Below are 12,210 nucleotides of genomic sequence, written 5' to 3'. Positions count from 1 at the left end.
TACTGAGCAAACGCAAAAAAATGGAAATCGTAACAAATAGTCTCTTAGACCACAGTGCAATCAAATTAGAACTGCACAATTTCATGGAAACTGAACAATTGGCTCCTGAATGTCAACTGGATAAACAATGAAATGAAGGCAGAAGTAAAGATGTTCTTTGAAACCAATGAGAATGAAGACACAACATACCAGAATCTCTGGGACACATTTATAGCAGTGTCTAGAGGGAAATTTATAGCAATAAATGCCCACCAGAGAAGCAAGGAAAGATTTCAAATTGACACCCTATCATCAAAATTGAAAGAGCTAGAGGAGCAAGATCAAAAAAAACTCAAAAGCTAGCAGAAGACAAGAAATAACTAAGATCAGAGCAGAACTGAAGGAGATAGAGACACAAAAAACCCTTCAAAAAAATCAATAAATCCAGGAGCTGGTTTTTCGAAAAGATCAATAAAATGGATTGCTGGCCAGATTAATCTTTTTTAAAAAGGGAGAAGAATCAAATAGATGCAATAAAAAATGATAAAGGGGATATCACTACGGACTCCACAGAAATACAAAGTACAATCAGAGATTAATACAAAAACTCTATGCACATAAACCAGTAAACCTGGAAGAAATGGATAAATTCCTGGACACTTGCACCCTACCAAAACTAACTCAGGAAGAAGTTGAAACCTTGAACAGACCAATACCAAGAGCTGAAGTTTACGCAGCACTTAATAGCTGACCAACCAAAAAAAAAAAAAAAAAAAAAAATTCCAGGTCCAGATGGGTTCACAGCTGAATTCTACCAGACATACAAAGAGGAGCTGGTACCATTCCTTTTGAAACTATTCCAAACAATACAAAAAGAGGGAATCCTTCCCAAATCATTTTGAGACTAACATCATCCTGATACCAAAACCTGGCAGAGACTCAACAACAACAAAAAAACTTCAGGCCAATATCCATGATGAACACTGATGCAAAAATCTTCAATAAAATACTGGCAAACCAATTGCAACAGCACATTAAAAAGCATGCATCATGATCAAGCAGGCTTCATCCCAGGGATGCAAGGCTGGTTCAACATATGCAAGTCTATAAACATAATCCACCACATAAACAGAACCAAAGACAAAAACCACGTGATTATCTCAATAGATGCAGAGAAGGCCTTTGACAAAATTCAACAGCACTTTATGCTAAAAACTCAATTAACTAGGTATCAAAGGAACATATGTTAAAGTTATAAAAGCTATTTATGACAAACCTACAGCCAATATCATACTGAATGGGCAAAAACTGGAAGCATTCCCTTTGAAATCTGGTACTAGACAAGGCTGACCTCTGTCACCACTCCTATTCAATATAGTATTGGAAGTTCTAGCCAGAGAACTAGCCAAGAAAAAAATAATAAAGGGTATTCAGTTAGGAAAAGAAGAAGTCAAATTGTCTCTATTTGCAGATGACATGATTGTATATTTAGAAGACCCTATCATCTCAGCCCAAAATCTCCTTAAACTGATAAGCAACTTCAGCAAAGTCTCAGGATACAAAATCAATGTGCAGAAATCACAAGCATTCCTATACACCAATAAAAGACTAACAGAGAGCCAAATCATGATCAAACTCCCATTCACAATTGCTACAAAGAGGAATACAACTAGGAATACAACTAACAAATGATGTAAAGAACCCCTTCAAGGAGAACTACAAACAACTGCTCAAGGAAATAAAAGAGGCCACAAGCAGATGGACAAACATTCCATGCTCATGGATAGAAAGAGTCAATATTGTGAAAATGGCCATACTGCCCAAAGTAATTTATAGATTCAATGCTATCCCCATCAAGCTACCAATGATCACCTTCACAGAACTGGAAAAAATCAATTTAAACTTCATATGGAACCAAAAGAGAGCAGATAGCTAAGACAATCCTAAGCAAAAAGAACAAAACTGGAGGTATCATGCTACCTGATTTCAAACTATACTACAAAGCTACAGTAATCAAAACAGCATGGTGCTTGTACCAAAACAGATATATAGAACAACGGAACAGAACAGAGGCCTTGGAGGCAACACCACACATCTACAGCCATCTGATCTTTGACAAACCTGACAAAAAGAAGCAATGGGGAAAGGATTCCCTGTTTAATAAATGGTGTTGGGAAAACTGGCTAGTAGTGTGCAGAAAGCAGAAACTGTACCCCTTCCTGACACCTTACACTAAAATTAACTCCAGGTGAATTATAGACTTACAGATAAGACCTAACACCATGAAGACCTTAGAAGAAAATATAGGCAAAACCATTCAGGACATAGGCATAGGCAAGGACTTCATGACTAAAACACCAAAAGCATTGGCAACAAAACCAAAATAGACAAATGGGACCTAATTAAACTCGGGAGCTTCTGTACAGCAAAAGAAACAATCATTAGCATCAAATGGCAACCAACAGAATGGGAAAAAAATTTTGCAATCTACCCATCTGACAAAGGGCTAATATCCATAATCTGTAAAGAACTAAAACAGATTTACAAGAAAAAAACAAAACACACCCATCTGAAAGTGGGAGAAGGATATGAACAGGCACTCTTCAAAAGAAGACATATTTGAGGTCAACAAACATATGAAAAAATGCTCATCATCACTGATTATTAGAGAAATCCAAATCAAAACCACACTGAGATACGTACCATCTCACACCAGTTTGAACGGCAATCATTAAAAACTCTGAAGACAACAGATGCTGGAGAGGATGTGGAGGAATAGGAACACTTTTACACTATTGGTGGGAGTGAAAACTAGTTCAACCATTATGGAAAACAGTGTGGTGCTTCCTCAAGGACCTAGAAATAGAAATTCCATTTGACCCCACAATCCCATTACAGGGTATATACCCAAATGATTATAAATCATTCTACTATAAAGACACATGCATACATATGTTTGTAGCAGCACTGTTTACAATAGCAGAGACATGGAACCAACCCAAATGCCCATTGACAACAGACTGGACAAGGAAAATGTGGCATATATACACCATGGAATACTATGCAGCAATAAAAAACGATGAGTTCCTGTCCTTTGTAGAGACATGGATGAATCTGGAAACCATCATTCTCAGCAAACTCACAAAAGAACAGAAAATCAAACACCACATGTTGTCACTCACAGGTGGGTGTTGAATGTGAGAACACATACGGAAACGGGGAGGGGAGCATCACACATTGGGGTCTGTTGGGGAGGGTCTAAGGAGGGACAGTGGGGTGGTGAGGAGGTCGGGGAGAGATAATATGGGGAGAATTGCCAGATGCAGGGGAAGGGGGGATGGAGGCAGCAAACCACATTGCCGTGTACCTAGGCAACAATCCTGCATAATCTGTACATGAACCCCAGAACCTAAAGTACAATTTTAAAAAAGCGATAATGGTTTTGTAAGTTTGTTATACTTAAAATTAATCAATAAAAATGAATAGCTTTCTATATGTTAGTACAACCTATATAAGAACATAATGAAAATAAATTTTCTAACAGTAAAAACACCTTTAAAAACTTAAATACATCTGAGATATTTTTGAAGAACAGTATAGCATTTATTCAATTATTGTAAAAGCATTAAAACTTTTCAAATTAAAGTCAACCCTTGAACAATGCAGGGATCAGGGCACTGACCCCTTTGTGGTTGAAGACCTGCATATAACTATTCATTTCCTAAGCTCAACTACTAATAGCCTACTGTTGAGCAGAAGCCTTAATAATAACAACAGTCAATTAACACATTTTGTACATTATACGTATTATATACTGTATTCTTACAATAAAGTAAGCTAGAGAAAATAAAATGTTATTAAGCAAATTATAAGGAACAGAAAATGTACTCAGTTTTCATTAAGTGAAAGCGAATCATTCTAAAGATCTTCATCCTTGTCATCTTCACATGGAGGAAGCTGAGGAGGAGGAGGAGGAGGAGGAGGAAGCGTTGGTTTTGCTATTTCAGGGGTGGCAGAAGCAGGAGGTTTAAAGGAGGTAGAAGAGGATGGAGGAGAGGCAGGCACACTCAGTATAACTTTTATTTTAAAAAAAATCCAGGTATAAGTGGACCTGTGCCATTCAAACCCCTGTTCTTCAAAGGTTGACTACAGTCTTATTTAATTATAGTCAAAAACCTCTAACAAGTTTTCTTAATGGAATTTGATATGCACGATTTAAAGTTTTCTGAAGAGAAAGTCTATGAATATTGCAAAGAACATTTTGAAAAAATCATACTTAAAATTATGTTCGTTAAATGTCTCTATTATTTTGATAAATCACAAATCAGTGGAAAGCAGTAGAAAGTGAGGAAACAGATTCATGTAAATATGCAGTGTAATTGATAAATTTGCTATTTTAAATCAGTCAGGAATTGATCAACTATTCAAAAAAATGGCTAACAACCATCTACACTTAGGGGAAAGTACATTTAGATATATGTGTCATACTGTATACAAAAAGTAAAGTCTGGATACATTAATGAGGAAGTATAGAATGTAAGAGGAATTTTAAAAACTAATTCGGGAGTAGGAAAAATGTCTTTAAAAAGACAAACAATATTCTCCAGTTTGGAAATAACCAACAGTTTTGACTCTATCTCAAAAGATATCATGAACAAAATTAAAAGCCATGAACTGAAAGAACATATCTTATAGGTATATATGAAAAAGAAATAACCCAATAGAAAAATCAATAAAAGTTATGAACAGATTTACAAAAAAGGCTTATATACATATGAAAATATCACCAATGTCACTATTAATCTCAAATGCAATTTAAAACATAATGAAATAATGCTTTTCCTCCACAAGACTGACAAAACTTTGAAAGATTAATAATATCCTGTGTTGGCAAGGAAACAGGAAAACATGCATTCTCATAAACTAGTGATGTGTATGATTTAGTATGGTATTTTGGAATGCAATTTTGTTGTGTCTATCAAAAAACAAGTATAAAAATGTTAAGTAAAAATATATCTACTATACATATCAAAACATCACATTGTATCCCATAAATATATATACAATCATTATATGTCAATTAAAAATAAAGTTTTAAAGAGAAAAAGTACACATGGATATGCATATAGATATGTTTGTAAAGATGGGTGCATGTTGTAATAGAAAAATATTGGGGGACCAAATACATCAATAAAAAAATGTTTCTGATGCATCCATCGATTCATACTAGAGCATACTAGTGAATGGTTAATGAGAATGGGATATATCTACATTTCTGATATGGAATAATTTACATGGTAGAAATATTGACATCAAAAACATAAGCTGCAGAAAGTAAGTGTAGGATAAACCATATGGTTAAAAAGAGAAAACAAAAGCAAATTAGGGTGTATACATATTTAATGTAAAGTAAAGAATATATTGAAAGTTGGCACATCAAAGTGTTGACTATGGGAAAGATCTTAGGTGGAATGGGACATTAAAGGAAAACTTGCCTTTTTTCTTTTATATATCTCCCTGTCTGTCTCAGTCCATTTGTATTGCTATAAAGGAATGCCTGAGGTCGAGTAATTTATTTTAACAAAAAGAATTGTATTTGGTTCACAGGTCTGTAGGCTGTACAGGAAGCATGGCACCAGCTTCTACTTCTGGTGAGACCTCAGGCCGTTTCCACTCATGATGAAAGGTGAAGGGGAGTCAGTGTGCAGAGATCACATGGTGAGAGAGAAAGGAAGAGTGAGGGGAGTGAGGTGCCAGGCTCTTTTTTAACAATTGGATCTCACGGGAACTAGTAGAGTGAGAACTCAGTCATTACTGTGAGGACAGCACAAAGTCATTCGTGAGGACTCTTCCCCCATGACCCAAACACCTCCCACCAGGCCCCACCTCCAACACTGGGATCACATTTCAACATGAGGTTTGGGGACCAGATATCCAAACTACAGAACAACACTGTCATTTACAACTTTGTAGTAAGATGAATTCACTTATAGGATTGAAAAAAAAAAAAACAAAAAAAAAAACAGAAAAGCAAACAAACTCTTCCTTAGATAATATGTGCTCTGTATCTTTGAAACCTTCTAGGGAAAAATGAATAAAACAAAATTCCAAAACAACAGGAAAGAGGTAGGTAGTGGCAAATCTTTCAAATAGGAATATGTTAAATAAGGCTTAACAAAAGTCAACCTAGTAGCTAATGTTCACTGTGCTCTATAATGTAGTCTTTAAAAAAATTCAGTATGCACAGATTATAATAATCAAATATACTGTCACATTTTGCCATATTTGTCATATATGACAACCCTCCAGAGGTAAGAATCTCCAGTTACCCAGAACTCTTCTTTGTAAAATGAGAATCAGAATTGCTGCTTTCAATGACAGGTCCCTAAAGTGGAGATGAGAGTCTCTATTCTGTCACAGCAGAATAGAACGTCAAGGAAAACAGATGCTTTGTTTAGTCCGGCAAATTCTTTACTGCAACAAGTTACATTTCCTCTTGGTGATCATAATTTTAAGAGCAAAGATTCGTCTGACATACAAGAAAGAAGATACATTGCAGCTTGGAAAGGAGAAAATGGAATTCAGCAAAAGAAAGAAGAGCGGGCTGGACGCTGGCCTCATCACTCACGCACTGTAAAGCAAGACTCTCTCCTCAAGTGTTTTGTTATAAATTAGGAGGGAACACAGTGCTTTTCACTAAATCACTAAATCCCTCAAGAAGAAAAATCACATTTTTTAAGCCAGTGCTGGGAGATGCTTGAAAAATAGGAGCTACAGATTATGAGCATACAATGCAGTAAGTAAAATCCCTCCAAATGCAAATCCAAACTGGAGAGTGAGACTGTCACCAACCTCTTTGGAGCTTTCAGTCTTTTTTTCTGTCCCATTCTTCAGTCTTTTTGTCCCTATGTGAAACTGAATAGTAAATTATTATCATATCTGGAAGGTAATTTTATTGTCTAAACGTCTAGAGGTAAAACACACACACACACACACACACACACACTCTAAAAGAAAAAAAAGCATTGACGTTCAGTAAGATATCATTGTATTAGAAAATAAGAGAGATTTTCTGTTTTCAAATCGAGGGTTTTTTCCTTCTCTCCACAAAGTTATGGAATTGAAAAGATGGCTAGAGAGGGGATGAGAAGCGTGGGCTGGGTTTGTGGTGACCACAGAGCAGATCCCTGCCCTACACCTGAGTCATTCTGCTGTTTTCTGTCCCTTCTCTGAGTGCCCCATTACCTTAGCAAAGCTTCAAGCATAGCTCGATTCTTCAGTAACCATCACAAGAAATACACTTTCAAATTGTTGTCTTTTCTTATTTTTCTCTTCTTTCCCAATGGCTTAGATGGGTTCCCTGGTGAATTTCTCCACTGATATATTACTAGCATAGTTGATATGTGCCAGTAATATGCAATATAGTCCTAGCAGAATATTTGCATACCAGTGTGACACAAACACCACGACACCCATCACATGAAAAACCCCTATGCGATGGAGAAGACATCTACCAGATGCTGTTCCCATCATCTCCACAGTCCCAGGAGAAAGTCTGTTCATCCTCACACTGTGTTCTGGACACACAGATTTGTGTTCTGAAACTAGCTATTTTCTTATACTCATACAATTTGGTAAGAACTATTTTCACCTGTTTGCACGAACTATCTGAGCCAAATAAATGTACCTGGAAATTCTTTCTCTGGCCAATGATGAGACCAGCATGATCAACCAAAGGTAATTTTTCTATTTCTGTTTAGATTTCACTGGTATCAAAAAGCCAGTTCTCTAACTGGATTTTCTGACTGACATGCTTAAGTGAGATTATCTTCACTTTCAACATCTTCGTCTTCCGTTTTCTAAATCAGGTCACATTCTGAGGAACTAGGGGTTAGGACTGAAACTTCTGACATGATTCAGTCCATCACACTCTTCATGTTTTCAGGAACTTTTCTTATGCTCCCTCAATTATGTACCGCCTTTTCCATTCTTCAGTTAGCTTATGCATCCTATGCTGCCCTACCTGGGCAGGTCTTATTCCTTGCACCCTACCATGCCTACACATATTGAAAGCCCTTATTCTTCACCGAAGACCTAACTCAGCTACACTTTCCATCCCTCCAAAAAGACTTAATCATGTCTTAGTCTGTGTGACCATTGTTACATTCTTTTATAATTGGATTTGTCAAACTGTGTCTGCTAAAGTTTTATTTTGTATGCTTGTCTTCCATTAGCTGATGGGTGACATCCTCAGCGCCAAGCATAGTTCCTATTTTACAGGAAGTGATCAGTGGATGTGTTGAATGAATAAACCAATCATAACTCCTGAATGAGTCTTAATTTTTTAAAATAATTATTAATATCCTCTTGTTATCCTAAAGAGCATTTTTGTATCTATCCTCTTAGGCAAGAGACAATTTGGTGTCCAAAGGTATTAAGAAACTTACTAGGGACTTGGCAAACTGTGCAGAAAATGCAGGAAAACTCCCCACAAGTTGTTAGAGGGAACATTTATAGTTTAAGGGAGAAAAGTAATTGAAAGCACATCTTAAACAAAATGCTGAAGACCGTAATGTACCAAACTTCACACTGTTGATAAGATACATTTTCATTTTCTTGGTGGCTTAGGGGAAAATAATGCTGGCATTGCCTTAATTGTTTATGGAAATTAGATTGCTTTGTCCCCACCTAAAACACTTCCTTAATTATACTCACTCCTAAAGTACTACTTTCTTACCCAGACAGGAATAAATATACCTTTACCTCTTAAAATCATAACACAGCACTATATGTTCCAGAACCGTATGACTATTTCCCATACCTTTGCTTTTCTATTAGCTACAACATGCAGAGACCTCCTAGAGTTTTAGTGCTAGGTATTCAACTGAAACTTACTGCAATTTCAGTTTCCTACCAAATGATAATCTCATGGTCAAGAATTACCTCTGAGAGACGGCTGTGATAGACACTACTGAACCCCAGGCAGCAGGTGACAAATGATGGCACAATGACATCAGACTGCTCACAGTAAGAAAAGTGACATCAAGATTATTTTCCCCTCCAACTTCCAAATTCTGAATTGAATCTTCTATAATTTAAAACTATTTAAATTTGGAGCCATTGCCAAGTGTGCAGTTCAGGAAACATGTTGAGGTCTTGCTACAGCCATAATAATCCATAATGTGAAATCCCATCGCAGCCAGTGGCAACTCCATCCTTAGCTCAGTCTTAAGGTCAAGTCCGTTCTTTAGCTCAGGCTAAAATATTTGGAGTCATTCTTGAGTCCCGTTTTCTCTCACCAACGCTTCCAATCTTTTCTACTCTTTAAAGAAATCCTACTGGTTTTACATTCAATCTATATATAATTCTCTTCTCTCTCTAATGTTACCACTAGCTATTACCACCCTATACTTGAATTAATGCAGTAACTTGCTAAATGAAATGTTCCCCTGCTTCCACCCTTTAATTCTCTAAAGAGAAGCCGGCGTATTTGTCTTAAAATGTAAATCAGATCAAGTCACTCCTCTGTTCAAAAAGCCTTGCCATGGCTCCTCCCCCATCTAATTCTGAGTAAACCCCCAATTTTTCTAATGCCTACCTAGAGCAAAGCACCCTCCTGCATTAGTGCTGTCCCGGCTGCATCCTGTGACCCAGTGCTCTTCCTCCAAGCTCTTCCCTTATATTCCTTCACATCCTCCAAGTACAGGTTTAGATGTCACCTTTGAAATGAAGTTGGCCCTGGCCACATTATTTAAATCACAGGCTGTCCCTCGCACTGTACTCTTCTTTCCCCTGCTCTGCTCCTTTTTCTAGTATTCATAGCACTTACTACCTTCTAACATACAAAGTAATTTCCTTATTCATTAGGCAATTCTCTATTGTCTATCATTTTCTGCCAACACAGAGACCCTCTCAGGGCAGTGATCCAAGTCTGTGTTGCTCACTGATGCATCGTAAGTACCTAAAGCAGTATCCAACTCAATATTTCTTGAATGAACGCAAGAATTCAAGATAGTTGGAAGAAGAAGAGGCGAGAGCGACCCCCGGACCGACCAAAGCCCATGCGCCGCTGCATCCCGCGCTCAGCGCCTACGTCCCGCCGCCGTCACCACCATGCCCAAGAGAAAGGCTGAATGGGATGCTGAAGGAGATAAAGCCAAGGTGAAGGACGAACCACAGAGAAGATCCGCGAGGTTGTCTGCTAAACCTGCTCCTCCAAAGCCAGAGCCCGAGCCTAAAAAGGCCCCTGCAAAGAAGGGAGAGAAGGGGCCCAAAGTGAAAAAGGGAAAAGCTGAGGCTGGCAAGGAAGGGAATAACCCTGCAGAAAATGGAGATGCCAAAACGGACCAGGCACAGAAAGCCGAAGGTGCTGGAGATGCCAAGTGAAGTGTGTGCATTTTTGATAACTGTGTACTTCTGGTGACTGTACAGTTTGAAATACTATTTTTTATCAAGTTTTATAAAAATGCAGAATTTTGTTTTACATTTTTTTTCTTTTTTTAAAGCTATGTTGTTAGCACACAGAACACTTCATTGTTGTTTTGGGGGAAGGGGCATATGTCACTAATAGAATGTCTCCAAAGCTGGACTGATGTCGGGAAACGCCTTTCCCTTTTAGTTTTGAGAGACTTCCTCTTGGCGCCCAGGAGGAGGGATTCCCTGACTGTGACACACATGGCCACCTTGGCACATAAAAGCCTTGCGGTATGGAAACACAAATTCGCTTTCATGTCCTCTTCCCCCTTTCCGTCTTTCAGCATAGACTTAACTCCCTTAAGCCCAGGCACCTGTTAGGACCTGACCCCCAGTCATTGGTTACCAGCGTCAGGCAATCTGGACTTGCCAGTGACGCCACTGAGATGGCACCTGCCAAAAGAGCAGTGATTTCATTTCTAGATTGTGGATCTTCAGATGAATTCTGCCATTTTCATTTCACTTCCTGAAAGTCAGGGTCGGCTCACGAAAAGTTGTTAAACAACATGCTAAATGTGAAATGTCAACCCTCACTCTAAACTTTCCCTGTTCAGAGCATCAGATGAAGACTTTGTTGGGGTTTATAGTGGCTTTCTGATTTTTGGTAGTCCATCGAAGAAGGGAGTTTGAAAGTTGTTGTACACTGTTAATGATTGTCTGCCCACGTCCTGCCTGAAATACCATGATTGTTTATGGAAAGTATCTTTAATAAAGCTGGATACAGTTTGGCTTGGGAAAAAAAAGCATTCAAGATAGTTATGTAAACTATTATGTGTTGGCTGAATTGCACCTAGAATTCTAGATGCAATTCTCAGTGGGCTGAAGCTCTGGACTGATCTGACGCTTTTGACCTTGCACTGAAACCTGCCCTACCTGGTGGTAATTCTATCTTCCTGATGATCACACAACTACTAATGTTTAGAGTAGATTACTACTAGGTTTTGTGGTAAGTTCAGTACATCATTTTGTTGAATCCTCATATCTCAGCAAGGCAGGTAATATTAGCCCCATTTTGCAACTAGTGAACTGAGACTCAGGAAGGTTATAAAACTTTTCCGAGTCACAAAACTAACAACACATCTGGGATTTCAGCCCAGATTTATCAGACTTGCAAGCCCATCCCTCTTTGCCACTATACTAGACTGTCTTCCTCTCTATGCTAAGTTCTTTTCTTTAGAAAATGGTACTATTTGAGGTTTAGGAAGAGATATGGTTTTGGAGTCAGAAAATCCAGATTTAAATTACATATTTGCTGTGCATATTTACATATTTGTACAGCAAATATGTCACTCAGGATCTCTGATCTCTTTATTCTCATACACAAAATGAAAACAAAATGTTTGCTTTGCACCTAAATGGGCCAGGTCATGATGACAAAACACAAAAAAACACATTATAAAATTGTAAAGTTCTGTTCAACATAAGATTTTCGTTTTAATAGATGCATTCCTTGGTGCCTGGGGCTAATATTTGGCACAGAAAAGAACTGATCAAAGAGAGATGATGTCAATGAATACTGATTTCAAGTCAGGTATGTAAGAAGCTGGAAAGTAATCACTTCATCTCAAGTCCTAACAAGTAAAAACTGAACAAACTGGCAAGTCGGCAAGTATTCTTAGCTCTATGGGAGAAGTAAAACGTCAGTGGGCAAACTGCTGATGCCACAGTTGGAAAGGCGGAAAGGCAAACACAAAGAATCATAACTTACAGGAGCAGAAACCCACAAGCGGAAACCTCCGAGAGAACACATCCATGGGT

At 37.9% G+C, this 12,210-nt stretch overlaps 1 pseudogene; it reads left to right on the top strand.

Moving 5' to 3' along the window:
• The first annotated feature begins 9,973 nt into the window (after positions 1–9,973).
• LOC120362289 (non-histone chromosomal protein HMG-17 pseudogene) lies at positions 9,974–10,462 on the top strand (annotated as a pseudogene).
• The last annotated feature ends 1,748 nt before the right edge of the window (positions 10,463–12,210 follow it).

The sequence above is a fragment of the Saimiri boliviensis genome, chromosome 15, assembly GCF_048565385.1.
Source record: "Saimiri boliviensis isolate mSaiBol1 chromosome 15, mSaiBol1.pri, whole genome shotgun sequence".
Taxonomy (NCBI): domain Eukaryota; kingdom Metazoa; phylum Chordata; class Mammalia; order Primates; family Cebidae; genus Saimiri; species Saimiri boliviensis.
Note: the sequence above shows the minus strand (reverse complement) of the source record. Positions and strands in the feature narration are given on the sequence as shown.